At 49.0% G+C, this 26,640-nt stretch overlaps 1 protein-coding gene across 11 annotated transcripts in view; it reads right to left on the reverse strand.

Moving 5' to 3' along the window:
• INPP4A (inositol polyphosphate-4-phosphatase type I A) overlaps positions 1–26,640 on the reverse strand; it is a 134,257-nt gene that overhangs the window by 66,207 nt on the left and 41,410 nt on the right. The window lies entirely within an intron of this gene.

A 26,640-nucleotide genomic window follows, 5' to 3' on the forward strand; every position in this document is an offset into this window, starting at 1 on the left:
AAGTCAAGTGAGCCCTTTCTTCTCAAAGTTGCTTTCCGTCAGTGTATGTGTCATAGCAACAGAAGTGACCCTAGGACAACTACTGAAGTCTGCAGTAATGCTGTAGGAATGAACAAAGCCATCATGGTGCGCGCACCAAGAGAAGGAATTCAGGAAAGAGGAATACGTGTGGTAAATGCTTTGAAAAACTGTCAAACTCCAGCAAAGTAACACTAAATCCAACTATCCCACCTAAGCTAATTCTCCAAGGTTGTCCAACTGTTCTACCAAAATAGATACTGCTGGCAGGCCTGGACCCTTCTATACTGGGTACAACATTTTGTTGTGATACAAAATTTTCAGAATACAATTTATTAAGTTTTGTAAACAAAAAATTCTTGCCAAGCATTTCAAATGTGATAAAGACTCATGCATAGAACTGCTTACTGTAAATAATGAAGACTAGAAGCAATCCAAGTGCCCAGCTAAAGTACATTCTGGAACATCATGAGATACCAAAATGATTCTAAGAAGTCACACTCAACATAAACTGAAGCCATAAGGCCTAGAGCAACCTCGCAAGTGGCTACAGTGATAAAGACAGACAAAGCCAAGAGCTGACAAGGGTGTAGGACACTTGGAACCCGTGCTGTGGTACAGCAGGACCAGTGGAGTTACTCTGGACAACTGGCAGTTCGGACTCAAGTGGCACATATGATCCATCAACAACATGGGATATGATTACGTGTGTAACTGCTGGCAGAAATGCTCGTTTGTGTATGTATGTACACACACACACACACACACACACACACACACACACACACACACGGGGGTGGGGGGGCTGTTTAGAACAGTACAGTCATTGAGATGAGGATGTTAGAGACAACAGAAAGGTTCATCATCTGTAAAAAGTACAAAGCAAAACAGATGAATCCCTGGGAAAGGCGGCCATACCAAGCCCGACAGGGACAGTCCACTGATGTGATGGGCAGGTAGCGGCCACAGAGTCTATGCTGTGAAGTCAAGAAGGATTTCATGCAGAGCTGGGTGGCCACTACAAAGGTGTGTGTGGCTCCTGGCCTCTGAGGATGTTCTATCCTTGGCTGGGGCCCAGGTTCCCTGGGCAAGTGTATGAGTGGCACCTATGCCCAGTTCACGCGTAGATTCTGTGCTTCATGAGAAGTGTACTTAATTCTTATACCAATGGTAACAGCACAGCAGCACAGCAAATGCTCCCATCAGCTTTGCTCCACCCACAACAACTTAAAGACACAGGCACAGAGCCTGTGAAGGCTGTAACAAGATGGCCACCAGGTCTGGCGTAGTTCCAGGGAACTGTTTTCCGTCTTCCATGCTGTGGTCTTCATACGTTTAAAAGGCTGCATTACACACTGGCTCTGGCTTGGTCTGTGGAAGGAGCTGTTGCCTCCTGACCGTCACTTCAGTGTACGCTTAGTGCCCCACGCCCTGCCTGGCTACCTTTCTCTCTGCATAACGGGAAGATGCAAGCAAGCCCTTCCCTTGGGTCAGCAGAGATGTGCCACTAACAGACAGCCCCATCTAAAGCCTGACATCTTGCCCCACACAGCTGACAACCCACCCTCTCTTTCCTGTCTCCTCCCTCTGCCCACCTGTCTCTGAGGAGGGTGGTTTGTGGCAGATGCACTGGGAGTTCTCCGAAGATCGAAATTCTCAGAAAGGGTATTTACATACTAATTTTATACTAGTTCATAGGTCACAGGAACTTTTAGGTCAATGACTTTAACAGCTATTTCTCGTTCTATTTGGGGGCATTTAATTATAATCTACAATTTAAGTCATCAAGGCCCAGAACGCAAGGCAATTTGTACAGCTGAACTTGATTTCTTCCTTGGTCTCATTAATTCAAGATAATTCACCAAGGAATCCTAAATTCCCAGTGTCCCAAATTTTCCTCCTAGTTCTATTTGAAGACTGAAGTTCATTAGGAAGAAGAAAAATTGCACTTAAATCAAGGAGGACCTAGACTCTGGGGAAAGACTTAAGGAGCTGGAAGAAAGAAGGCAGCAGCCGGTGAGACCTGCCTCCTTCCAAGACTACAGAGGATGGAATCCCTTCTGACAGGACAGCAAAAGTCATCAAAGAGAGGCCCTAAACACCAATGTCCTGAACCCCAAGCAGGGGCAGGGGCGATGACTGCAAAGGGTAGAAATATGGGAAACATCAGGATTCTTATGGGAAACAACTAGAATGTAAAAGATGGCAAGGCCTGGTCTCAGAGGACAAGAGGGAGCTCAGTCCTGATGTGACGATGTGCCGAGGTGGATTGCGGGGCGGGGCGGTAGGACGCCCCTTTCTGAAGACAAGGAGAGGAGGGATAGAAAGGAAAGGATGGGCGGGGGACCAGGAAGAGAGGAGCTATGGTTGGATAAATTTAAAATAATTTTTTAAAAAAGAGAGTGAGAGAGAGATTGCAAGGCACCTCAGAGGCTTCTAAAGAGTCTTGGGAAGAAAGGCCTGCCTTCCTTCTCCTCACTGAAGCTAAGGATCCTCAAGCTGAGAAGGGGCTGGGGCCTCCCTGTAACCTAGCAACCTCCCGGAGGCTGTGGGCTGGCGCTGGCGGAGGAGGGCGAGCCACAAGAGCTGTTCTAGCCCATCTTAGGACGATGGCATTTTTCTAAAATTGGGCTCCTAAGAATGGGGCCAGGGAGTACTACATACAGGGAGCAAGCACCCTCTCAAAAATCACATGGAAGTGAAAGGTAGCTGAAGAAAAAAGAGAAAGAAAAAAGGCCAAATATATAAATGGGACTCTTCTCCCAGCCTGGCCCTACCGCTGACCGTGCCTACAGATCCCACGTCACTCTCTCCACACACAAGCAATGGGAGAGAAAGTAGCAAGAAAGCCATGAGTCAGAGTGAGTCAGCAGGCCCCAGGGAGAGCCTGCTCTAGAAGATGGAAATGAGGAATTTTCTCTTAAAGCTCCAAATCCAGAAGAGCTAAAAGTCGTAGATCACTGTGGCATCACCATTCACTGGCACCAAAAGTCACTATGAGTGACAACCACAAGAGACATGTGCCCTGAAGCCCGGATGTTGACTCTTGGTGAAAAGTCTCCTGCCAAGTCCCAGCTCCTGAACACTACCTTCCGAGGGGAGAGCAGTCTGCACAACAGTCCAACACCACAGCAACAGTTGCAGGGTGTTGGGAAAAACCCTTTTCTCGGGGAGTCGGAACCAAAGCCCACCCTGCGCTTACTTTACAGAGCATGGGTGAGAGGCTGCTGGCAGGGGCAGAGGGGACCCCAAAACAGCTGCACTAGAAAGCCTTAACCCAGCATGGATGACGGCTTCCTCTCAGCCACACAGATGGAGGGAGCTGCTCTCAACTTCCTCGCACCTATGTGCTCTAGAAGCTCCGCCCCCATCCTCCCTACCCCTCTACGCAAGCAGGGCAGAACCAAGCAGGGCAGAACCGCATTCCACTGTCTAGGAGGAGTGGCAGCGGGAAGCTGTGATGGCCACTCACAGCGGAACTACTGCTCTACCACACGGCGCTGTTCTGCTAAGAGGACCTCGTACTTCTACCAGTACAAGGTGTAAAGCTCTGCCTCAGGGCAGCCATGCCACAAAGCAGTGCGGTATGGCTAGTGTTTAAAGAGCAGAGAAGAAAGTGCTTTAGAAGTCAAGCACAAGCAAAAACAAAGCACTAGCAACGCACAACCCTTCTCATCCATGGGCACAAGCAACTTCACCCAAACACCACACACACACACACAAGCACACAAGCACATGCACACACACACACACACACACACACACACACACATGCATGTGCATGCACACACACATGTGTGCGTGTGTGTGTGTGTGTGTATACACGCTTGTTCTCACAGAGTAATCCAATTATTTACCTCCTGCTTCCCATTTCCTGTTTTCTGCTAACAACAATAAATAAATAATGATGGTAGTGGCTTAACACCACTTAAGTAACATGCCTTGTAAGTTAATGAATATGGTAATTGATATAATGCAGTGTCTGAACCCAGTTATCCCTATTCAAGAGCTCAGTCACTTAACGCACCCTCTAAAATCATGTACTGAAACTCGGCAGTCAGTGGATGGCTTACCAGGTGGCCCTTTAGAAGCCAGGTGCCACAGCTCCATCCTCATCGATAGGGCGGGTGCCCTACAAGGGGCTAACATAACTACCATTTCACACTTCTGTACCCCACCGTGGGAGGGCACAACAAGAAGGCTCTCACCGGATACCAAGTGCTGCACCCCAACCTTGGAATTCAGAACGTAAGAAATGACGCTGATGAATCACCTAGTCTCAGACACTTGGTTACGTGGTCGGAAAAGCCTGGCTGCACCTTTACACGGGGCCAAGGAGTGCTCCAACACTAGTCTTGACTGCTTCTGCCTTCTTTCTGCACTCAAGTGCTCCCGTCTCTGTGGATGCACTCCTCCCCTCCTTCTCTTCCTCTGTGCCTAGAACAGCATAGGTCCCCCTTCTCCTCTCACTCCGCCCGTCAGTCCATCACAGCTTCACTCTGCTCAGCCCCTCAAGTCCCAGGACTTCCACAGACTCTTCTGTGTTCTAGACTGTTCTGTCCACAAAAGCAACAGTGAGCGCTGGGCGCCCTGCTGCACCCTCTTTTACACACACTTTACCTGGCACGGCTTTGGGCCTAGCCTATGACTGCTCTTCTTCACACCGGTCTCCTTGAGAAGGCCGTCAGGGACAACCCAGTTCAGAGCCAGCACCCGGTCCCTGTGTCACTTTCAAACCATGACCCTTCAGGAGATTGACCCATCAGAAGCAGCTTAAACATAAGATGCGCTGGAGGAGTACTTTAAGTCATGTATGCTGAGCTAGCACTGTGGCGTGATTCCAGAGCAGCCTGAAGTCCCAGCTAATCTGGAGGCTGAAGGAGGAGGATGGAGTTGTCTGTGGCCAGCTGAGACGAAAGGAAAGGAACTAAAGGGCTGGGGGCGTGGCTGAAGCTAAGCACTTGCTAGCACATGCAACGCACTGAGAAGAACCGCCGAACAGAAATAACCAAAGCATGTGCTGAGCAGCACAGGTGCAGGCCCAGGCCCCGGTCTGGGTGCCTGTCAGAGGTGTGCCCATCCTGACGTGTGACGCTGGAGGAGCGCCAGGGGCAGATGTGCGCTGGTGAAGAGTCCCCTGGCTGCCCCTGCTATAAGCAACTCTTAAGCTTCACACTTCGGCCACCTGTTTACACCTACACTTTCTTGCTTCTGTATCTCATGTGTCTCTTTCCTACAAACTGGCAGGCGCTGCAATGAGCAGCTGGGGGTCCCTTATGAAGCATGCCTTGGTACCACAAAGATAAATAGAGGCGTCCTCGGGAGCTATGTCACAGGAGACAAAAACAAGCTCAGGAAACATGGGTGCTGGACAAGCATCTTCTGAACCCTCCCCTGTGTGAGGGAGTCTGCTCCTTTCCAGACAGAGCACCCCATCCTCTGGTGCCAGCACCAGGGCTTATGGAGGCTGCTTCTTGTGGCTAGCCAGCCCTGTTCTTACACAATCTCCATTCATGGGCACACACTAAGCTCCACTCGTCATCTGTCCCAGTGTGGAAAGACAATGGACACACTGTGTGGAACCTAATGAGCGAGCGGTGTCAGGGCTGCTTGGAGACAATGCCGGCCGCTCAGGGCCGCTCTCGGTTCCTTCACTATTGTTAGCTTAGCCACTTGAAACTCACACAATGAACTGAGAGTTTCCCAGTACTTTGGCGGGTAAAGGTTTAATGCCACACAACTTTCCAGATATGCAGGGGGAAAAAATGGAAACCATCCAAAATTAATTTTTATGAACTCGCCCACACCCGTTGAGACATGCAGTTTCCAAATAGCTAAGAGCCAAAGTCAAGAGGACAATGGCTTGTCTGTGACCCATAATGTGCCATCAGTCAGTGGGAAAGGTAGCACCCACCCACCCAAGCACTTTCTCAGTCTGGGTTCTAGGAGGCACAGCTAGAGGACTTTAGAGCATGACCTACCCAGTTCCTCTGTGGCGGGGTGGGGTGCGCTGCACCCCAACAGTAGCTGAGTATGCCCAAATGCTCCACCGGAAGGTTCTCCTCTTCCCGCTCTTCTTTCAACAAGCCTCAAAGCCAGGAAGCCAATCTCAGTGACAGCTTCTCCCTCTCCTTGTCCAGAGCTGGCCACTGGGAGACGGACCTCCAGACAGCAGGCTAGCCTCTATCCCAAGCTCTGCCTCTCTCCTCCTTCCCCAAGGGTGCGGCATGGCTGCACAGCTGTTCCTGCATCCTGGGGCAGCAGTGCAAAAGGGGGGCATCCTCCTGGGCAGCAGGCCGCCCCAGCCACAACAGTGCCCCATGCGGCCCGTATCACCCACCCAATGACGGGGTCATGATGAAGGCGGCACCAAGACTCGTGACTCGCGCCAGATACACTGGGCCTCTTCTGCAACTCAGCTGCTGGGGTTTCAGGCGCCCACACGCAATTATGGTTGGAGAATAGTAAGTTCCAGACATACTTGATGAGTTTGAGATTATACGCCGCTGAGATAAGCATGATGGGCCCTCACGCTGTCCTGCTGTCCCACTCATGACATGAATCATCTCTTTGTGTCATCTCCCTGCCACCTCAATGTATGTGCCATGTCAATGGCGAGACCCACTGCATGGTATCACAGCGTTTGTGTTCATGCAGTCCTCATCCTACTTAATACAGTAATTGTTTACTACAACACAGCAGCTGTTCTGTCTTGTTATTGGTTACTGTTGTTTGTTTCTTTGCCTGATTTATGAAACTTAAATTTTATCATGAATATGTGTGTCTAGGAAAAACCATGGTATAAGGTTTGGTACTAGTGCCCACAAGGGTCTACCTAAGGATAAGAGAAAACTACTAGCTGGCAGCCAGAACACTGCACTGCAGGAGGGAGACCCAACTTGGACGAGCTTAAGCAGTAGGGCACATCTGCCATAAAGCCAGTAGCTGACTGAGAGCACCGGAGCAGGAGCACGGCTCGTGTGGCCTGATGCCAGCAGTACAGACGACTTTCTCAGCTCCCCTCTACTTATCCCAGCCAGTCCCCCTCTCTGCAGACAAGCTACCTGCATGGCAGAGCAGAAGGTAACCCCCTACGTTCAACGCTCCAGTGTTAGCTCCCAGAGACACTGCATGGGTGTCTCGGCACTTCTCCGGGGAAGGGAGACCCTGGACTCAGCTGGAGCCAGGTGACTCCGGCTGGAGGGCTGGGGTCAAATAGTCCCTGCAACTCCCATATTAACCATGAGCTTAGGTGTAGGCAAGGTTTTTCCAGGGTTAAAAGACAGCTAGAGAGCATAACCTGAATTTATTATTACTAAATAAGAGTCTCTGCCACACAAGGTGGAGCACACCTGTATTCCCAGCAGAGATAGGTGGATCTCTGTGAGTTCGAGGCCAGCCTGGTCTACAGAGAGAGTCCAGGACAGCCAAGGCTACACAGAAAAACCCTTGTCTTGAAAAAAAAACCAAATAGTCAGTCTCCTTACTATGTGATTTAAAGGAATAAAGCCAAGTAACTCCAAGACTCAAGTCTTTTGGATTTCCAAACTGCAAGCTGCTTCGTGAGCAGAGAGCAGAGGTACAGGCTATGGCTACATCTCCCCTAACTGTGAACAGCCAGTCAAAGCTTCCCAAACAGCTTGCACTTCAGCATACGGTTTGTACTTGTTTTTAGTGTTGGAGTAAAAATCAATATGGCTGTGAAACAAAACAAAACAATCTGAGTTGCTATATAAAACACAGCCCTGAAAATGCTGGGCACCTCAATACTCATCGACTTTAATGCAACTCTACGCTGTAGCCACTAAGAGCGGCTAACTCAGCGTGCTGCCCACGACTCCTTCCTGACGTGCGAGCAGTCACCACTCCTCCCTCTGTCTGTTTATAGACTTGTGCTGCTCCATGTCTTAGGGAGTGCTCCCAGCCACTACCTGTAAATGACTTCCAAGTCTTAGTGAGTGCTCTCTGCCACTGCATATGACCTCCAGGTCTTAGGGAGTGCTCCCCGACACTGCATGTAAATGACCTCCAGGTCTTGGGGAGTGCTCCCTGACACTGCATGTAAATGACCTCCAGGTCTTAGGGAGTGCTCCCTGCCACTGCATGTAAATGACCTCCAGGGTTACACAGCTGGAGACCAACAAGTGCCAGGCTTGTGATCCCTTCTGGTGGTTCTTCCAGTCTGCACAGAGAGACACAGCTTGTCTAGAGACCTCTTTGGTGCATTCTCACCAGGGAGGAAGTGCAAGTGCAGACAACTGTCAGGCAGCTTACAAATGCTGTCCCTGGCCCATAGCCCCCTGGGTCATTGTGCTACACAGAGGACGGTGAAGATTGGAACCTAGGAATCACTCTGCCCCCGAACCACATCCCTAAGCCAGGGTGGTGACCCTGAGTGATAAGCAGGAGAGGGACCACCTCATGGCCACAGAGTACAGAGGGAAGCCAGAGCCCAGCAGTAGGCCTTCCTAAGCCTGAGCTCATCGGCTCAGGCATCAACAATCTCAACAATCTTCACTTCTAGTGTTCCTCATTTTCAGCACATTCATGTACCTCATTTTCATCTTACATAGTTTCTTGGATTAGCACTTTCCTCCTCCCATTCCTTTCAGGACAATACTTCAGGTTCAACACATCAAAGCAGGGTCAGCCTCCTTGTCTCCGCCCATCATCCTGACAAGCCCTGACCAGATCTCCAGCTTTCACACGAAGGATACAGATATCAGGCAGAAATGGCTTCTAGAAAAAGCAAAAAGGGAGGCAAGGGGCTAGAGGGAAAGCCTCTGTCTGGATCATTTGTCACTTATGGATGCTTGATCCTTGTGTGTGTGTGTGTGTGTGTGTGTGTGTGTGTGTGTGTGTGTGTGTGTGTTTGGTTTTCTTTGATTGGTTGGTTGGTTTGGTTTTTCTGAAACAATGAGACAAAGCATCCCAGTATAAGCCAGGCTGCTCTTAAACACAGAATCCTCCTGCCTCAGTCTCGCAAGTACTGTGATCACATACATGCCCCACTTCCACACCCAGCTTGTCTGTATTTGTATTGAAAATATTTCAAGGTGTACTTTTAAGAGAGTAAGAGTGAGTTAACCAGATAAACAGACACATCTAGTCAACGATAACAACTAAGCCAAAGGTCCTGTGTTCCTGATGGTGGAACAGCACTAACCTAAGCACGTCTCAGGGAGAAGCTGGACTAGGCACTGCCCCACCACTAGGCAGGCCTGTCTCCAGGCTGGGTCCCTGTGGTGACAGGCGCTATGTACAGGCCCCTTTGCTGTTTCTGCACAGGGACTTGCAATATCCCTCCCTTTGCTGTTTTCAACTGGTGCTATTCACTCACTGGCCACACGTAGATTGTGCAGAAGGGTCTTAAGGAAAGTCACCTTGCTGTGCTTCAGACAGGGCCACACACTCCACAGTCCTCAAAGCATGCGTCCTGCCTCCTTACAACCACCCCACGTCCTGCTTCAGGCTTACAAAGCCCCTCAGGGAAGGGCTCACCATTGGAGGGCTGGCCGGCCACTGCAGGAAAGCACAGGCCTTGGCCAAGGTCAGTTCATGTGGGACACAACAATCCCAGTTTCATCAAACATAAAAGCAAAGCACAGTTGGCATCACAGCAGGGTTGGGAGGGTCCAGGCTCAACGCCACTCTGGACTGTTCTGAGTGGGAAGATTAATAGCTTATAGTGGATCACTAATGCCATGATGCCAGGCTTTGTTAGCATAATGTCTTTATACCCAGACATCTTCCAAAACTCCAGACTAACGGCGCTTTGGGAAAACAAACACCTACCTAGATGGGTTCAAGCCCACCGCAGTGCTAGCATCTGCCCTGTGCAGCACACTAGAGAGAGGCCATAGGCAGCCCAGCACACCTGCCCTCTCCTCCACATACGCAGCAGGACGGCGTAGGAACCGGAAGAGGCACCTGCACACTCACCCTGAGCACAGTCACTTTCTAGACAACCACAAAAAGAATGAACTAAGAATCCCGAAGTCCTTGTGCTTTAAATGCTGTGCTGGCTCCGTTGACAGAAACGTGACATAAGCCAGAGTTGTTTGGGAAGAGAGAAGCTTAACTGAAGAACTGCCTCCATCAGCTGGCCTGTGGGCAAGGCTGCGGTGCGTTTTCTCAACTGACAATTGATGGGAGAGGGCCCACCTCACGTGGGCAGTGCCACGCCTGGGCTGGTGGTCCTAGGTGCTTTAAGAATATAGGCTGAGCAAGCCATGGCCTCTGCATCAGCTCCTGCCTTCAGGTCCATGCCCTGACTTTGCTTAGCAGTGAACTATGACCTGGAAGTATAAGATGAAATAGACCCTTCCTTCCCAAGCTGGTTCTGGTCAGTGGTGTTTCATCGCACAATAGGAACCCTGACAAGGACAGGTGTGGAGAGCTGGTGGGACTTGTTAACTTTTAGAAGCTTGAAATTTTTTTAAAGTTTACAGGTATGGGTGTTTCACATGTATGTATATATGTATGTATTTATGTATGTATGTATGTAGTATGCATGTGCACCATGTGCATGCAGTGTCTGCTGAGGCCAGAAGAGGGTACCAAGCCAAGGATCTGAAGTTATGGATGGCTGCTAGCCACTATATGCATGCTGAGATCAAACTCGTATCCTCTGAAAGGGCAGTCAGTTCTTAACCACTGATCTGAGCCATCTCTCCATCCCAAAAGCTTTACAAATTTTATTACTTTCATTTATTAGTTTGTGTGTACACACATGCACATGTAGGCATGTGTGGAGGTCAAAGGGCAACTTTGAAAACTTGAGAATTGATTACTTCCTTCTATTATATAAAGACCAGGGATTGAACTCAGGTCATCAAACTTGGCAGCAAGTGCCTCTCCCCGGTGAGCCACCTTGCCAGCCCCAGGTTTATTCTTTTTTTTTTTTTTTTTTTGGTTTTTCGAGACAAGGTTTCTCTGTGTAGCCTTGGCTGTCCTGGACTCACTTTGTAGACCAGGCTGGCCTCGAACTCACAGCGATCCGCCCGCCTCTGCCTCCCGAGTGCTGGGATTAAAGGCGTGCGCCACCACGCCCGGCTGGTTTATTCTTATAATCACTGGGAAAACTTATTTTCTAATTCAAAACTGTCAAAGTTGGTTTCATGAGGAAGCATGACATTTCCTGAGTATCAAGAGAATTCCATAAAGGGCTCTGAATGCGAAGCAACAACCACAGATCAATGAGGTGCCAGGAAGATAAAGCTATTTTTGAGACGAGGCAGCAAGCCAGGCGGCCAGGGACGGTCTGCCCAAGGCCTTCAAATGGGTAACACCATCCAATTTCTAGATTCCACTCCAGCAAATCAAAATTGAGGAGAGATGTTCTGGCCGCCTAGGTGCCATGGACACATAAAGGAGACACGCAGCTTGCACGTGCTACTGTGCGGAGATGTCTAGCAAAGCGGGGTGCTGTCTGCTTGCTTCGGCTACAACAATGGAACACTGAGCAATTCCCGACTGTGGAGAACACGCGGCAGACACCGGCAGGGCTTCTTTCTAAGCTCTCAGTAAAGGGAGAGTGAGGGGTGGGGGTGGCGAGGAGGAGACGGAGGCAGTGGTGTCACTTCATGCAGGACTCCTCTGGAGAGCTGGTCGGCAGCTTCAGCTAATCAGCTATTATCCTTTTGTGTTTGGTGAAATGGGGCCTGTGACACTTAATCGTCACCTACAGAGTGACTGGACTTAGGGTCACCCAGGGGACACAACTCTGGAGCATGGCTTTGTGGGTATTTCCAGAGAAATTTAACTGAGGCAAGAAGACATGCCGTCAGTGTGGGTGGTACCATCTCATGGCCTAAGAGGGGTGGGGCCCATCACGTGATCACCAACATGTCTCTTTCTCTGTTTCCTGTTCCTCTCGGATGTGGTGAAGTGAGGGCAGCCACATGCTCCTGCTGCCATCCCTCCCACCACAGTGGACTATATCCACTTAGAACAAATGTCCCTTCCCTCAGGCTGTTGTGGGTCCTTAATCACAACAAGAAGCACAACTGAGCTGGTCCTTCCAAGGGTCCAGCCCAAGGCGGCCAGGCTACAGCTGCCACTGCAAAGCCGACAGCAATGATGGGAGCCCAGGGAGAAAAGGCACATCGATAAACACAGCTTTCGAGCCCTGACTCAGGCTGATGCACTTCTCTGAGGAAACTTCCAGAGCTGCCTTCTAATGCTGTTGCTGACCAACCTCAACAGGGCAGGGCGAGGTACCAGCTGGCCGTGTCACCCTAGTGCTCAACAGTAATATCTTCCCTGCAGGTGACAATTCTTCTTGCACTATCAAAGATCATACCAACAAAAGGGGGCCCCAGGGGCAGAGGACAAAGAGTGGCTCCGGCAGGCCCCTGGTCCACACGGCTCAGCCGCCTGGGATACCCTCTGTACCCACAGCTGTAACTACGGCTGTGCATTCGCTTGCTTAGCAGACGCCACCACACCAGGTACCCACAGAGAGCCACATGGCTGAGTCAACAATGTAAGAAACTACTAAGTCATTTAAATGAATGGAAGATACAGTGAAGCCTGTGCTGAGGGAAACAAGGACGACGCCTGAATCCAGTACAAACGATGCTGCAGGTGAGGTGTGCCCAGAGCTGACTTTTACACACACGGGCGGGCATACTTAGGGGAAGCACTGATTGAAGGAACAGGAAGCCCAGCATTCTATGGGACAGAGAAGGCAGAGCTGGGAAGCCAGAAAGGAGTCAACTCAGAGGGAAAGGAAACCTCTCAGGATCTTAATCCTTAAACAAATTGACAAAGTACTGCCACTCTTAAGCCTCTCTCTCCAGATAGGCTTTTGAGCACAAAGCTCTTTGCATGCTAGGGACAAACCTTGTAGGAAACCACCCTGTTATGGATGGGTATGCATGAGTCAAGATGGTGCCCACCAAGCCACACAGGCAGGGCAGACCCAGGGGACTCAGGGACTCCACAGATGAGCTTGGCATCAGCACAAGGAAAGGTAATGTGAGCCATGCTCGTGAGCACTGATTCTGTATACATAAAACCCACAGTAACAGCAACTAAGGGCACCGCCATGTCTTTCTGGAGGGTGGGGGGAGGGGAAGCATCCTTTGCCTCTGTGCCTGGTCTCTTAGGCCTCCCTATAACTGGTACAGCAGTGGAGCTTCTCGATAATATGGCTGCCACTGCCTCTCTTTCCGCTGCAGCTTGTTCCAGAAAGATCCACAGGTTGTTTGTGCATTGTTTGCAAACGGCCAGAAAGAGGAAAAATGTCAAGGGCGCGTCACCATCATCCCTTTCTCCACAATCTGCAGCTGAATTCTGCAGCAAAGAGAATAAAAGCTCCCACGAAGTAATGGAAATTTGCCATCACCAAAAGCAGTGACAGTGAAGGCTAATTAAAATCTCTCTGCTGCCTCCGTATTTTTAAAAATGCATAGCAATTGGGTGGTAAAAGGATTGGGAGAGATGTACCATCAAGATTTGTGTGTGTGTGTGTGTGTGTGTTTGTGTTTGTGTGTGTGTGTGTGTGTGTGTGAGAGAGAGAGAGAGAGAGAGAGAGAGAGAGAGAGAGAGAGAGAGAGAGAGAGCGCAGAAGCCAGAAGAAAAGAGTCAGACCCCTGAAGCTGGAACCACAGGCAGACGTGAGCTGCTCGCTGCGGCCACTGGGAACTGAACCTGGTCCTCTGCGAGAGCAGAAGAGTCTTAGCCACAGAGCCATCGCTCCAGCCCCTCAAAATTCACTTTTAACAACTATTCATGTCCAGCTGGAAGAAATCTGTAGAAAAATAAAAACCTGGAAGCCAGCATGTAGCAGGCATACACTCCGGGCCCTTTGAGGTAGCCCTCTCCCAGCTAGTCTGAGCCTGACTCCCTAGTGCATCCCTGGCAGTAGAGCAGGATGAGTGGACCTCCGCCGAGTGAGACATTCTCTTACCTGAGAACTCAGGCAGGCCAGAGGAGCACGTGGTATTGACTATACCACGCTGGAACTACAGCAGGGATTTAGGACTAGGCTCTTAGAGGCAAAACGCACACGCAGTGGGCAGGTGTGAAGACAGTCACATTATTCCAGGACACTGGAGAGAGAGGGACATGCTGTGTGGAGACAGACACCTGCACTGAGCCAAAGCTCCTAACAGCGGTGCAGTCAAAAATTCTCATGGTGCTGCTCAGCAACAGTGCGGGGCCTTTCAACCACAAATGAGAGGCAGGAAACACAGTGGACGCACGGCAGACACAAAGTCAGAACCTCTCAGCTCTTGGTATGGCTGAGGCTTTTATTTAGCTCTCTGGTCTCATCACAAACTCAGCAATTTAGGCTTCCCTGCCATATGTGGCTCCCTCCTCCTCAAATCTCACCTCCTCTCCCCAGTGTAGTACGCTGCATTGGTGAAGGTGGCCCAATGAGGACAACCACAATGCCTGGGATTTGTCCTGTACCCACAACAAAGCCTGCCCACAGTGGGGAATCACCACTTCCTATTTCCAAGAGGGCATGTGACATCTCTGCTACTCTCACACGGGTGCTGTGGATGCTACTGCATTTTCAGAGTCACTTCCGTGACCTTGAACTGTGGTTCTTAAAATTGTCTTTGAGACTATAATTACATCCTTTCCCTTTCCTCACCCCAAACTCTATGTACCCCTTATCTTGTTCTCTTTCAAACCTACTTCTTTTCCTTTAATTGTTTACACACACACACACACACACACACGCACGCACGCACGCACGCACGCACGCGCACACACACTCCTTAAAATATGAACACAACCTGCTTAGTCTGTAAAATGTTACCTTTATGCATATTTTCAGGGCTGACCACTGTATTTATTTATTTGTTGGTTTTTTGTTTTTGAGATGTGTGACCCTGGCTGGTCTTGAATTCACAGAAATATACCCGTCTCTGCCTCCTAAGTGTTGTAATTAAAGGTTTGCACCACCTTGCCTGACTATTTATTTATTTGATTTTTTTTTTCAAGACAGTGTATCTCTGTATGGCCTTTGATGTTCTGGAAATTTCTTACTCAGAAAACTGAGACTAGCTCTACCTCAAGACCCAGCTATTCCACTCCTGGGCATACACCCAAAAGATGCTGCACCACACAACAAGGACACTTGCTCCACTATAATCATAGCAGCTTTATTTGTAATAGCCAGAAACTGGAAACAACCCAGATATTCTCAACCAAAGAACAGATAAAGAAAACGTGGTACATTTACACAATGGAATACTACTCCAATGTTTTTTAAAGGACACCATGAAATTTGCAGGCAAATGGATGGAACTAGAAAAGATCACCCTGAGTGAAGTAACCCAGACCCAGAAAGACACGCATGGTATACACTCACTTATAAGCAGACACTAGCCAGATCGTATAGGATAACCATACAACAATTCACAGACCCAAGCTAAGTACAAGGAGGGCCTAAGGGAGGATGCCTGAATCTCACTGAGAAGCAGGAAGTGGATGAAGAGAGGGAACAGGGCAGGGGAAGGAGTGGGGAGGGGTCTGAGGGTGGGGAGTCGGATGTGGAGAGAGGGGAGGACAGGCCAGAAGGTTTGGAGAGAGAAGAGAAGCGGGGAAGGGGGCCATCTCTGGGACAAGCTGAAGACCTATGCCGGGAAGGCTCATGGGAGGATATGGATGACTCTCGCTAAGACTCCTAGCAGCAGGGAGCGTCAAGACTGAAGAGGCCACCTGCTAGCTAGACAGGACTTCTAGTGGAGGGAAGGGACAACAAACCACCCACATCAACTTCACCCCAAAATTGACCCTGCCTACAAGATGTACAGGGATAGAGACAGAGCAGAGATTGAGGGAATGTCCAACCAATTCTGGGCCCAACTTGAGACCCACCCCACGGGAGAGAGCCAAATCCTGACACTACTAATGATACTTCGCTATGCTTGCAGGCGGCAGCCTAGCATAGCTGCCCTCTGAGGGCCTCACCAGCAGTGGATCTAAACAGACGCTGAGAGTCACAGAAAACATTAGGCGGAGAACAGGGACCCATATGGAAGGGGGGGGGCGGGGATAGAAGGAGCCGGAGAGAACCAGAACTCTATAAGACCAACAGAGCCAACTAACCTGGGCCCAGGGGAGCTTACGGAGACTGAGGCGCCAATGAAGGGCCATGCATGGACTGGACGTAGGCCCCACACGCATATGTAGTTGATGGGCAGCTCAGTCTTCATGAGGGTCCCTTAACAATTAGGACAGGGGCTGTCTCTGACATGGATTCTGTTCCCTGCTTTATGACCACTTTCCCTAGCTGGGCTGCCATGTTGGGCCTCAGTGGATGAGGACGCACTTAGTCCTGATGCGACTTGATGTGCTGGGGTGGGTTAGGCTCCCTTTTTCTGAGGAGTAGGGAAGCGAGGAACAGTGGGAAAGGGGAAGGAGGGTGGGGCCAGGAAGAGAAGAGGGGGAAGGCAAGGATTGGGATGTAAAGTCAATTAAAAAATAAAAAAAGGTTTGTAGTACCTTGCCAGGTTCTTCTTTGATTAACTGATTTGATTTGATTTGATTTATTTCCAAGACAGGGTTTCTCTGTGTAGCCTTGACTGTGCTAGAACTCACTCTGTAGACCAGGCTGACCTCAAACTCACGGAGATCCACCTGCCTCTGCCTCCCAAGTGCTGGGATCAAAGGCGTGCGCCACCGCTGCCTGGCATTTTTCTTTATTTTTAAACTTAAAACTTACTACATGGAACATTTGGAACTACATGGAATATTTGCACATGTATACACAAATTTAACTACTCATATCTTCAGCCATACCACCCGGGCAGCGACAATGATTCTCTCCTTGCGAGCTTATACCTGCACCCTCTCCTATTTCCACACCTGCATCCCTTTCCAAATCCAGTTTTACTGAAGGGCTCTTCTAAGTGGCCATAGAAATAACCACCGTCCTCGGTGGCGAACCACCAGCCACATCTGACCCCCTCCACCCCTCACCTAGGATCTATGCCGGCGTTCTACCCCCGCCCGCCCTCAGCAAGAACTCCTCTAGGTCAGTTTAGTCAAAATCCCGTAATCCCTGATGCCCTTCTTGCTGAGTTTTCACCCCCAACTTGTTCCCGCCCTGTAAATCCCCACTCATCCATGCTGTACTCAGAGCTTCAATCTTCCTTCTGCCCAAAACACCTTTTCCCAGGGGCCCCGAACCTACTGAGAGGCTCACGTCTTCCTTACAAAGCTTCCTCAGTGCCCACGAGTGCCCGTCCCCTAACAGCAGTCACGCCTCTAAGAGGGCCTTGCAGCAGCCACATGGAGTACAGCCTGCTGTCTTAATCCCAACCGTCTGGCTACGGAAAGCTTAACCCCGAAGCCATGCTCACAGCCACATAGCAGAGAGGACAGTCCCTTCTTCCATGTTTGTGGAATCTAGATAAGAAAGTTAGTGTGGGGCTGGAGCCATGGCTCGGAGTGAAAAGCACTTGTTTTTGTAGAGGACCCAAGTTTAGTCCCTAGCACTTGCACCGTAGCTGCCAGCCAGGGGGCTGCGGAAGGGTCAGAGGCCTGACGCTTGCACGCTCTGAGCATGTAAGGTCAGCAGCCAGACTGAGACATCCGCTGCTCCTTTGCAGCCTCCTCCAGCCGCAGCAGCAGGACCAGATGTCTACGCGTGGAGCGGATCAGGGAAGCTTCCCTCTCCAATTAATTCTGGTATGACCCAAAAATGACTTAAAATAATGTTTGTTAACTAAGAAGGACTTCTGACACTAAGTCTGGAGGTTATAGCAACTCTGCCCCACATGGTCTAGGGCAGGGATTAGTAAGTAAAAAAAAAAAAAAGCCTCCAACCATCTGCCATTTAAGGTATAAATCCTGGAGTTTTGGATTCATCAGACTACTTGGAACAATGTTCAGAAAAGCCTTAAATTTTCAAATAAAGTCAAACAAATGCAGCACTCAGTGGATACTAAACAAGGCTGCTCAGGAGGCTCAATGAGGCTTGCATGGGGCCAGGGGAAGGCTGTTCTGAAAATAGCCTCGATGAGCCACCTCCCAGCTGTGGGGGAAACAGAGGATCTACAGCAAACCACGCATCTCTAGGCCAGCTGTAGACATGTAATCCTGTGCCCACGTGTCAATGGGCACACCAGCCAGACCCCAAAGCAATGGGCAGATGGCCTCCATCACGGGCTGGTCAGTAAACAGCCAGGAGGAGAGAAAGGTGCAGACAATTGAGCAGCCTGATGATCTCCTCCCGGGCACATTCTTGATGAGTCCAAAGGGGCTGCTGTCTCGGCTCCCCGGAGCAGAGGCTGTGCGGTAATGCAGCTCCACATTAGACAAGAATTAGTGGGCTGAGGCTGCCATAATTAAGGGTCACAGACCAGGGCCTTAAACAGCAGATGTGTTCTCAGTTCTTCAGGCCAAGATGAAGGTGCCGCGATGACTGGACTCCAAGTGGCGCTCTCTGTGCCTGGCGGGTACCCACATTTTGATCTTCCTCTGAGCATTTCTCTGTGTGTGTTTCTTCTTATAATCCTCTGGGATTAAGGTTCTACCTTTGTGATCTCATAGACTCTTACTTAACTCTTTATGGACTCTACCACTAAGTGCTGTCTCAGGGGGTTAGGGCTTCACTACTTAAGCCCAGGAAGAGCATCGTCCATAGCCAGTGCCTTCTGTGCCATGCCCTGTATCAATCATACTGTGCAAGTCCAGACTCTGACACAGTGCATGCTGCCAGTGGGAAGCCAAGGAGCCCAGGAGCTGCAGAGGGTGAGTGTGGGAGCCTCACAATGGGGCACAGTTTTTTCGCTCCCTTCACACACCAGACCACAGAGAGCTGAGGAGGGGAAACTGCGGTTGATCTCCAGCTCAGGACATGTGAGTCCCAGGGCCAGGAGAGGGAAAGGTTCCCACGCCCAGCTCCAGGTCAGAGAGACAAGCGAACCAAAGGTCCATCCCAGACAGGAAACAAGCATTGCAGCTCTTTATACAAACCTCACAGCCCCCAGGCCAGGTGTACAAGGTGCTCTGACCAGAGTACTAAAACACACCTCTGGAAAACAGCCAGAAGGCTGAGAAAATTTCTTTCCTAGTAGAACTCTCTATACACAGTAACATTTCAACTCTTACGTTAAAAATCTTTTAAACGAACAGAGGGGCTGGAGGAAAGACCTGGCTGTTATGAAAATTGGCTGCTCCAGTCCCAGGGGATCCAACACCCTCTTCTGGTTTCTATGGGCACCAGGCACACACATGGTGACATACACATGGCATAACACCCATACACATTCAATTTAAACAAATCTTTAAAAGCCAATAAAACACCATAAGGGTGTCAAGGACACAGGTGCTCTGCCTGTGCTCCTATGCAGTCTTTCCTTTGTATTAAGAGGCCACTTTCCAGTGTCACCTCTGCTCTCTAAGTACAGGCTTCCCATGAGACACAAAAGCATGACTGTTGCTAGTCCCAGCTCCACTTCTGCCCTGTCCATCAGCCACTGCTTCATGTTACATCCAAACATGGTGCAAACACTGTAACACATGCTCAGTATTACACTCTCTCGCGTTGTTATGTCTTGACTGAAAGGACTCTAGCCAACTCAAGCTCGAGCACAGCGGCGGGCAAACAGGGCTCTGGCCGGCCTGGCCCTTCTCCCCTGCCCCCTCTGCCTTACTAAAAACTGTTAGATGACATTCCTAAAGCTAGCCACCATGGCCTAGTCTCTTATTTGTCCACTTCCTCCTCCTGAGGCTCACTACCAAGGTCCAGCTATCAAAGCATTGAAGTATCAAAGCATTGAATCCTAGCACTCAAAGGCCCCCTTTGGCTCACCTAATTAACACCTCATCCTAATATGGGGTTCGCCCCTTTTACCTCTATAAACCGACATTCCCCTACAGCATCTGTCTCCTCTATCCAGAGGCGTCCTTGGTGTCCAAGCTCTTCCTTGCCCTCCCTGAAGGGACAAATATCTCTGCACCCTCTCCCTTTCGCCCCATCCCCTCTCTCCCTTTCTCCCTCTCTCTCTCTCTCTCTCTCCCCCTCCCTCTTCTTAAGGCTGTGGGCGGCCATCTGGCCTCATCCCCACACCACTCTGATACTGCTCAGCCCCATCTGCCCCCCCAGTTCCTGCCCCAGATACGCTGCACGTCTAGATGTTGTAGGCCCAATGGCATAACTATGTGCATATTATTTGTCAAACTGTTTTGGACAGTCATTAGAAAGAAGGAAAGAACTAGGCATTGTAATGGCTTTACAACTGCATAATTACCTTTACAAGCACTCTGTTTTTCTCCTTCTGATCTAATCTGAAATTACGGCCGGCTCCATTGGTTTAAGCCTGAAGCACTTGTTTGGTACTTCTTATAGGGCAGTCCTGGGGTTTTACTGTATAGTTTGGGCTTTTGTTCCTTTAATTCCATCTATTTCATCTTCACCTCTGAAGAGAAGTTTTGCTGTATGAGATACTGAGGTGACTTGCGTTGTTTCTGAACTCTGAGCATGTTTCCTGCTTCGCTGTTTCTAAAGTCAGCTATTAGCGTTCCTGGGATCCTTTTCTACGCATCAGGCCCCTTTCCTCTGTCTTTCCACAGTTTTACCATGAGCTTTGCCATGGATCTTTTGAGTCTGGCCTACTAGGAGGTAACTGTATTTATTGGATGTAAGGATAAGTGTTTTCATTCTGTCTGGGAGTTTCTAGCACCTTCCTTCCTAAACCCATGCTTGTTAGCTCTTCCTTCCTAAACCCATGCTTGTTAGTTCGCTCCCTTCCTTACACCTCTTTCTCCTCTCGGTCATCTGGGTCACATGATCTCTTAATTCTCTTATATCAGGTCCAAAGGAAACTCCATCTGCCCAAAAGGGGAAACGGCTATCTGTGGGGCCTGACAGCATACCAAAGCATGTGCTGGCCCCGTTCCCCTCAGTTTCACAAGTACATGTTAAACACTTCAAAGTCCATGAGCATCCCAGCCCTTCTCACCTCCTCCCTCACCTCCCTCCACCTCATGCAGCTCATGGCTTCCCTCTCCACAGCCACTCACTCTCCTTACGACCCTGCTAGTTCAGCTTTGCCCTCTGTCTGCTCTCCCTCTCTCTCTGCCCCTCCCCCACCACCACCCATCTCCCTTCCTCCTCCTCTCTCCCTCTCTCTGCCCCTCCCCCATCTCCCTTCCTCTTTCTCTATCTGCTCCTGCTTCCCTCATGGCAAGTCCAATCTGCTGGCCATGTTCACTCTAATTTTTCTCTCTGCTCTGGGCTCTTCCAAGTGCCTCTGTCTGCTCTTTCTCTCATATCTGGAGTAAAACCTTCCCTTTAGCCACACACACTGTGGGGCAATCATGCTGTCAGTCTGGACAAAGTTCACTCATGTTCTTCACTTAGATCTGTTATGCAGCCCCATGTGGATTTTCATTTCAGATATCGTGTTTTGCAATTCTTGCATTTCCATTTAGGTTTTGTTTCTGTTTTGTTTGTTTAACTAATTCTATCTTCTTAATGATGCTCTTTATTTGGAAAGGCGCTGCTGCCATACCTTACTTTAAGCATTTAAAGGTTTGACATCTGTAAGTCCAATAACTGGGCCCTCCGTTAGGCAGTATCTGTGGCCTGCTTCTTGGGATGCCTTACAGTTTCACTTACAGCAACCCTGGGCACTGATCCTGGATCTCTTCTCTTCTAGGGCATCCTTTTATCTGTTTATTCTTCAGTGGTGTTTGGGGCTAGTGTAGTGAATTCTGTACTCTGCATCTTCACACCATAATCCACTCTAATGCTGGTCCTCAGGAGAATAGCCTTGAGTACACAAAACAGCCCATCTCAGTGACAACAGCTTTATCTGAGTTAGTACATACTTCTCTGGATCGCTGCTGCTGCTGCTGCTGTGTGTGTGTGTGTGTGTGTGTGTGTGTGTACACCCACTCAGCACACCCGTCGAGTCAATTCTTTGGAGGGAGAGACAGGGACAGTGACTGCTTCTTTCAGAATGACTTCCATGTCACACACAGAATGCTAGGTGAGACTATCTCCTTGGCTCCACTTTCCTGAGACAGAATCTCTGTTCTCAAGCCGCTGTGCTAACAGGTGACAAGTGAGCTCTAAACATGCTCTCCCAGAACTCAGCCTAGGAATGCGCTAGGCTCTGGTGACAAAGCCTCTGCCGCTCTTCTTACTAACATTTACGAGATTTTCACAAACATGTGTCACCTCATTTGCTGTATGCCTTTAGGACATTTGCCAGAAAATTTAACTGGGTGCTTTCTTAAAATAATTTTTGAAGCAGGGCAGAAAGGAAGGGACAATTAGAGGGCACAACAAGGAAAAGAGCTCCTTATTCCCTGTATCTCTTACTGGTTGACATCAGGAATTTTGAAACAACTGACAAAAACCACTGCAAGACCTCATACATAGACCACACTCCCTTTTCTGAGAGACATCTCAAGCAAGAATATCACAGCAGCTTAGGAACCGTGATCAAGATCAAAACATATGTCTTGGCCAGGTATGGAGGCACATGCCTATAATCCTAGCACTTTGGCAGGTGAAGGCAAGATGACAAGGATCCTGCCTGGGGCTAACCTCAGCAAGTGCCAGGGCTAACCTCAGCAAGGCCAGCTGATGCTTAACTAGATCCTGTCTGTAATGAACATAGTTTAAAAAAACAAAAACAAGCAAAAAAAAAAAAAAGGCCTTTTAGACATGTAAAAATAGCTTAGCCAGGAACCCCTCTATGCCCAAGGCTGCACCTAATAACCAGAACCCAGTAGCATCACTCCCTCAAGATAACCAGGCACAGTCCTGGAACCCCATGGCCCCACTGGACAGTGTATAAGCACAGACCAAGAGCCATGCTCTGCTCTGCACATCTGGAGAGATGCCACCTTGATCTGCCCTGTAGCTGGAGAGTCTCCCCCAGGATCCTGACCCTCAATCAGAGACTTCTGTTAGAGACCGGACCTGACCCTCAGCTTAGACAGGTCACACCCATGAACAGCCTTGAGGAGATAGACTTAGGACCCTAGTTAGGAATTTAGAGTGTGAACCTTGTGTGATGACCTTCAGCACAATAAAATATAGCTTCTGTTATACTAATTATGCGTGTCTACCTCCTTGCTCAAAAACTAAATACATCTTAACCCCTTTTCAAAGTAAGAAATCCTTTAAGTTCTACTCTTCTCCAAGCACCTCACAAATAACCACCTTACAGTTTCAGTTACAAAAGAAAATTCTTTAAATAGAGAAATAAATAACAGGCCAGTCAAAGCCCTGGCTTCACCTGAGTAGATGTCACTGGGGAGAAAGTCTCCAGACCTAAGAGAGCTAGCAGCAGCCTGTCACATGCAACTGGTGACAGTTTTAATGATTTATATGACTCACTGAGGAGTGGATCTGCAGACTTCCTAACACCTCCAGTCCAGTGTGGATCCAAGTTTAAATTCACTTACTCTAAATTTCTTAATTGTTAATCTGTAAAATTCCATGTTAAAGAGCTATGTTCCCACTAAACAACAATTTCTTCACACGCTGTGAGGAGACTTTCTCCCCTAGCAGGTGCTAAGCCATGCACTTAAAAAGCCATAGGTTTATAAGTGAGTATATACCATGCGAATCTTTCTGGGTCTGGGTTAATTCACTCAGTATGATCATTCCTAGTTCCATCCATTTGCCTGCAATTTTCAGGATTTCCTTGCTTTTAATAGCTGAGTAGTATTCCATAGTGTAAGTGTACCACAGTTTCTTTATCCATTCTTTGACTGAGGGACATTTAGGTTGTTTCTAGGTTCTGGCTATTACGAATAAGGCTGCTATGAACACAGTTGAGCATATGTCCTTGTTGTGTGCTGGAGCATCTTCTAGGTATATTCAAAGGAGTGGAATAGCTGCGTCTTGAGGAAGCCTTACTCCCAGTTTTCTGAGATAGTGCCAGACAGATTTCCAAAGTGGTTGCACTCCCACCAGCACTGAAGGAGTGTTCCCCTTTCTCCACATCCTCACCAGCATGTGCTGTCACTTGAGTTTTTGATCTTAGCCATTCTGATGGGTGTACAATAAATGCAGTAAACATTGAACCCCTACTCAGATCTAGCCAATAGACAGGACATTCTCCACGGTTGTGTGGAGAGCGGGGACTGACTCCGACATGAACTCTGATGCCCCATATTTGACCACTTCCCCTTGGTGTGGAGGCCTGGTGGCCCTCAGAGAAAGAATAGGCAGGCTACCAACATGAGACTTGATAGCCTATGACCATATAGTGGGGGAGGAGGTCCACCTCAGTCATAGACCTAGGGGAGGGGAATAGGGTGAAAGAGGGAGGGAGAGAGGGAGGAAGGAACGGGAGGAGACAAGCAAGCGGATAACAACTGAGATGTAATCTGAATAAGTTAATTTTTAAAAGGCCATAGGTTTTGTTTTGGTTTTGGCTCTTTAAATAACCACTCAAGACACAAATTCTACTTCACAAGTCATTTGTGAAGTGTGAGAGAGGATCTGTCCTTGTGTGAAGTGTGCACTCACAAGCCATCAGGCAGCTAGCCGAGCAGACACACCTGCACATCCCTCACAGTAAAAGCCCTCAAGGGGCTCCTTTCAACTGGGCCACGCCCTGAGGAGGTCAGAAAGGTTCTAACCTGCATTTGAAAAAAACCAAGCAGTTTAGGCCTCAGAGAGTCACCAGCATTTTCTTCTACTAAGTATTGTGAAGTCCCCGGGGCAGTGCCTGGAACTCACGTCAGAGCGAGAGCTGGGAATGTGAAGCTATCAGCCAACCACATCTTTCTGATGGGCAGCTGGTGGCCAGGTAGGGGGATCCCAGAGGCTGAAACTCTAGGATGAAGTCACTGTCCACAGCACCAGGGCAGATACATGGGAACTGGCTCTGATGCCAACTCTGCCCTGACGTGCAGAAAATGCAGCAGAGCTGGACTGATGCCCTCCAGCCCCAAACTCTGCATCTACAAATCAGGGACCATCAATAACATCCAAAGTCAATACTTCGCAAATATAGCTGCTGTTCCTCTACACAGAGGCTCTGGTGGGCTCTACTGTACATAAGAGTTCCTCCAGATAGGAGTGACTAATGCTGGGAGGGCCAAGCTCATACAAGGTCTGTGTTGTGTGTGTAGGCCCCAAGATACTCACTCCAGGGTCAGCTTTTGCCTGTACTCTCCCTGGAACCCAGCTGCTCAAACGTTCATGATGAGACAAAATGATTCCATCTTCGCAAAGGCCCAGAGTCTCCAGATTCCTGCCTCCTTTGAGATCCCCTCCCAGGTACCTGACAGGACAGACTCTGAGTAAAATGCCTCCAAGGAACACCATGTCAGAACAGACATCTGGCAACTGCCTCTAGCCAGTTTGATCCAGTTTGGCTGGCATCTTGGGGCTGGGAAGCTGGATAGGTCAGCAAAACACCTGCTGTCTAAGTATGAGGACTCTGGCACACACCTGTAATTCCAGCATGGGGCACGCAAAGACAGGAGGACTCCTGGATTCACTGGCCAGCCAGTCTAACTGAATGCCAAGCACCAGTTTCAACAAGAATAAGCTCTCTCGCTAGAAATGATCATAACGAGTGAGTTAACCCAGAAGCAGAAAGACTCACATGGTATATACTCACTTATATCTGCATACTAGCCCAAGGGACATGGCCCACGAAAGCCTTCACTTACCAGGACACTGAGACAGAGGGGAGGACATTCTAGTGGGACTCTAGATGAGAGAATCATGGGAGAATGGCAAAGTAGAAGGACCCAGAGGGTCCTAGAAGCCTACAAGTAGAACATTATGATAGGCAGATTTGGGCCCAGGGGTCCCACTCAAACTAAGGCACCAGCCAAGGACAATACAGGCGGTAAACCTTAAACCCCTACCCAGATCTAGCCAATGGACAGAACAGTCTCCACAGTAGAGTGGAGAGTGGGATATTACTTTCTCACATACTCTGGTGCCTCACCTTTGACCATGTCCCCTGGAGGGGAAGACCTGGTGGCACTCAGAGGAAGGACAGCAGGTTACCAAGAAGAGACTTGATACCCTATGAACATATACAGGGGGAGGTAATCCCCCTCAGGAACAGTCATAGGGGAGGGGAATAAGGGGAAAATGGGAGGGAGGGAAGAATGGGAGGATACAAGGGATGGGATAACCATTGAGATGTAACAAGAATAAATTAATAGGAGAAAAAAAAGTAAAAAAAAAAAAAAAAAAAAAAAAAAAAAAGAATAAGCTCTCTCAAACCATGAGGTGTCTGGCTGGAGAGCCAGCTCAGCAGTTAAGAGCAGTTACTGCTCTTACAGAAGACCAGGCTAGTTCCCAGCACCCACACACACTTGCTCACAGACATATGTGACCCCAGATCCAGAGGACCATGCCTCTTCTCACCTCTGCTGGCTCCTCATTCACACACACATACACTTAGGTACACACAGACACATAAAATAATTCTTAAAAATAAAGTGGAACAATGTCATTCCCTTTGACACAGTTGGGTTTCTCATAAGTATCCTAATTCATGTACATCCAAATGCTAACTAATACTGTGTTTAAGTTTCGTGTTGCAAGAACAAATGGAATAAACTTGAATTGTGCTATAGATAACATGTCAGCAATATGTTTTAAAAAATAAAAATAAAGTGGAAAGTAATTGAGGAATGTATCTAACATCAACCTCT

Source organism: Acomys minous (assembly GCF_964271855.1).
Source record: "Acomys minous genome assembly, chromosome: 13".
Classification (NCBI taxonomy): Eukaryota; Metazoa; Chordata; class Mammalia; order Rodentia; family Muridae; genus Acomys; species Acomys minous.